The sequence below is a fragment of the Zingiber officinale genome, chromosome 5A (assembly GCF_018446385.1).
Source record: "Zingiber officinale cultivar Zhangliang chromosome 5A, Zo_v1.1, whole genome shotgun sequence".
Taxonomy (NCBI): Eukaryota; Viridiplantae; Streptophyta; class Magnoliopsida; order Zingiberales; family Zingiberaceae; genus Zingiber; species Zingiber officinale.
Window position 1 is genome coordinate 33,239,222 of NC_055994.1, and position 4,735 is coordinate 33,243,956.

The window sequence follows — 4,735 nt, forward strand, 5'->3', positions numbered from 1 at the left end:
ACGGAAGGGGCATAATCTTATTAATGGACTTAGTGTCAAGTAATGGTATACATTTAGACACATCTAATAGTATCCTCCCCATCGGAGTCGCTGCTATTATTTGTGTGACCAAATGATACCAACTATTAATTTTATTTGTCAAAAAGTTAGGTTGACAAGATAATAAAATTAATGGGTTAAAACCCTCCTTTTACAAATGTTGAATTTGTATACGTCCACACTAACGTGGCATACAAAATTCACGGTGTTTGAGGTGTTGGTGAATTTAAATAATATTGTTTGAGGAATCAATATTTTTTAAATTCAAAAGTTTTTGACCAAATATTTGATCAAAGACAGATCAACTATTAATTTTATTCGTCATAAAGTAAAGTTGACGAGATAATAAAATTAATGAATAAAATCTTCTCTTCGATTTTGTATACGTCCATACTATCGTGGCATACAAAATTCATGGGGATTTTTAAGGAGTTGAGTCTGACCAAGTATTTTTGTGATTCTTAGGATTTAAAATGTTTGTCAATCCCCTAGTAGTCATACTATAAGAAAGACTTAGTAATCCCAATTGTAATGATTGGAAATAGGACTTGGACATTAAGGTAAACTGTCTTCTTAGAACTAAGAACAATATAGGTGTATTTAATTCATTAGTTGAAACATGTTTAGTGGTGTTATCTACCAGAACCTGGAGTGTAGATACAGATGCCATTAATCATGTCCGTAATTCATTGCAGGGTTCCAGGAAACCCGGCAACTAAATAAAAATTAAAATACTGTCTACATGGGCACTACTGTAAAAATGGTAGCTGTTGCAGTGGGAGATGTTTATCTTTTGATAAGAATAAAACATGGATTTTTGAGTAATTGTCTTTACACACCAAGTTTAGAAAGAACTAGTTTTCAGTTTCTAAACTATTCAAAGAACTTGATATTTTGCCTCTTTTAATAACAAAGTTGTTATTAAGAAAAAGAGGGAAGTTATCTGTTCTGGTACGTTGGTTGGCAATTTATAAATCCAATAACTCTCACGATGCAACAAATATAATTAGTAACACATCTTCTAACTTTAAGAGAAAGTAACCTTCGAAAATGAACTAATTATATCTTTGGCTTCTAAGGCTAGGTTATATTAACTTGAGTAGGATTCATTGGTAGCTGATGAACTTTTGGGTTCATTAGTAGTGGAAATCTTTCCAACCTACGAGTCTTACTTGGAAGGAAAAATAACCAAGAAGCTTTTAAGTCTAAGGGGTATGGAGTCAAAGATATGTTGAAATTGGTTCTTTCTGATTTGTGTGATCTTATGACTATCCAGACAAGAGATAGTATTGAATATTTCGTCTATTTTATAGACAACTATTCAAGATACAAATAAATTTACTTAATGTACCGCAAGACTAAGTACTTTGATTAGTTCAAAGAGTACAAGGCTGATGCGGAGAAATGTTAAAGTAAAAGTCACTATGGTAAGATCGTAGTGGCAAGTACCTCTTGGGAGAATTTAGGAGTCACTTATCAGAAGTAGGGATTCAATCCCAACTAACTGCACCTGGTATACCCCAATAGAATGGTGTAGAAAGAGGAAGGTATAGGACTCTTATGGAAATAAGTAGATTGATGAGTTATTTAGAATATTACCAAAATCATTTTAAGGATATACACTGGAAACGAAAATGAATATAGTACCTTCCAAAGACAGAACTCTCTACTCATATAGAATTGCTGAATAGGCGTAAGCCTATTTCGAAACATATTCGGATTCGGGTAGTCCAGCACATATGCAGAAGTGAGACAATGATAAGTTGGACAGGAATTCACTTGTTTGTGGATTATCCTAGAGAAATGAAAGTAGGTTTATAGTCTTAAAAATCAGAAGGTCATTGTTAGCATCAATGACCGATTTTTAGAAAAGGACTATGTAATAAACCATGTGCCCATAAGAAAATTTGTTCTTAAGAAAATAATAAAAGACATGTCTAATCTAGTACCAACTGTACAAGATGAGATACCACAAGGAAACTGCAACACATATCACAAATGATACACAATTGCAGAAAGTGCCTTGTCGTAGTGGGAGGGTTGTTAGACAACCTAAAAAGATTCATGTTTTGGGAGAGTTTTTGGACTCGATCCCTGGAGGACATGAACCTGATCTCCGGACATATGACGAAATACTCCAAGATAAAGATGTAACATCTTGGCAAAGAGTAATGAATAACAGAATTAGAATATATGTATTCTAATAAAATCTGGAAGCTTGTAGAACCACCAAATGGTGTAAAAGCCTTTGGGTGTTAAAAGGTCTATAATAGGAAAAGAGGGATAGAAAGGAAGGTAGTAACTTTCAAAGCAAGGCTTGATGAAAAAGGAAACTTTTTCACTGGTAGCCATGCTTAAGTCTATCCGGATTCTTTTATCTATTTGGCAAGTGGATGTCAAGACAGCATTCCTTAATGGAAGTCTTGATGAAAGCATCCATATAAAGTAACCAGAAGGGTTCATTGCAAAGGGCTAAGAGCATCTTGTGTGCAAGTTCAGTCAGTCTATGGACTGAGGCAAAGCTTCAAGGTCTTGGAATATCCGGTTTATCAAAGTAATCCAGACCTATGGATTTATTGAGTAAACGGATAAGTCTGGTGTATACAAAAGGTGTGATGGAAACGTGGTGGTATTTCTTGTACTATACGTAGATAGCATTTTTGGTAGTTGGAAACAATATCAAAATATTGTCAGAAGTAGGGGTATGGTTGTCCAAATAATTTGATATAAAGGACATGGGAGAATATATATATTCTTGAGATCAAAGTAATAAGGGATCGTAAGAAAAGAATATTTTACTTATCCCAAGCTTCATACATCGGAAAAATCCTTGCTCGTTTTAAGCATGCAAAACTCCAAGAAAGGTTTCTTACCTTTTCAGGATGGAGTAACTTTATCTAAAGATATGTCTCTGTAGACATCAAAGGAGATAAAGGAAATAAAGGCAGTTCTTTATGCTTTGGCTGTCGGAAGCCTAATGTATGCTATGCACGAGATCAGAAATCTGTTTTGCCAAGGGCATAGTTAGCAGATATCAAAGTAACCCTGGACAAGGACAGTGGACTGCAGTAAAGCATATATTGAAGTACCTTAGAGGCACTAGAGAATATATGCTAGCTCACAAGGCAGTTAATTTGGTTCTTGTGGGTTGCATGGATTTTAACTTCCAATCGGATAGGAACAATAATAAGTCAACCTCGGGGTTTTGTGTTTACTTTAGGAGGAAAAGTCATAACTATAGAAGAGTGATAAGCATAGGTGTTTTTCTGGACTCCACCATAGAAGCTGAGTATATGGCAAGCCTCTGAGGTAGCTATAAAAGCTGAATGACTTAATAACCTCAAGATAGACTTAGATATGATTTCTACTTTGTCCAAAGATTATTACAATTTATTGTAATAATAATGGTGCAGTAGCAAACTCAAAGAAACCATGAGTCTATAAGGCAAGTAAACACAATAGAGCCCAAGTACTACCCAATACGAGAAATTGTATAACGAGGAGAAGTTGTTCCCGCCTAGATTGCATCAGATGATAACCTAAGGTCCTTAAGGCAAGAGCTTTTTGAAAGACATGGGAATCAGATGTATGGCAGCAGATATGGCAGCTTAGTCTTTTAGTATAAGTGGGAGATTGTTAGAATGTATACTAAAAGCCTAAGCTTTTGGTATAAAACATTTATCTAGAAATAAGAATCACATTGGTCAAATGTCTACATTTGTGATAAATGTAGTTGTTCAATTAATTTATACTGTATATAACATAGTATGTGGTGCCACATGCAGAAGATGATGTTATCAGTACCTTATAAATTATAAACAGTAGCTCACGACCAAAATGAAAAGGAACAAACCATTAGAAGGTCGTAGTGTAATTAGGTATCAGTTTATCTTGACTGTATAATTACACTAGTACATTTAGAGTGTATTGAGTAGGACCATTTGAGGTCGTTTCTTTTATACTGACTTTATAAAGAAACAAAGACCTCAGTTATTATGGAAGTATGTGCTCTTAATCCTAATATAATAACAAGCACATATATTTGATATTTATTTCTTTAATTTATCAATGGGTGAGATTTAGTTCGATGAATCAATAAGCCCGATAAGTTGGGAAATGACATCACTTATAGTGTGTGTTGTTGATTATAGAAGGAAAATGTGTCCTAGAGATACTAGGTTGATAATGTCCTCAAGAGAAGCTCATAAGGATTGTCATGTTAAACCCTGCAGGTGGACCTAGTCCGACATGATGATAAGGTTGAGTGGTACTACTCTTGGACTAAGATATTAATTAAATGAGTTGTCAGTAACTCACTTAATTAGTGGACATTCGATATCTTAAACATAGGGAGACTAACACACTCATAATAAGAAGGAGCCCAAAAATGTAATTTGGGATTGGTGCGGTAGTTCAATAATAGTTCTCTAGTGGAATGAATTATTATTGATAAAATTAAGTTGTGTGTTCGGGGCGAACATGGGATGCTTAATTTTATCGGGAGACCAAAACCAATTCCTCCTCTCAGTCCCTATCGTAGCCTCTTATTTATAGAGTACTATACCCACCTATACCAACCTTCTATACCCACCTAAAGGGGGTCGGCCAAGTTAGCTTGGGAACCAAGCTAGGGCCGGCCTAGGTATAAATTGGGGTGGCCGGCCCTAGCTTGAACCCAAGCTAGATGGGCCGGCCA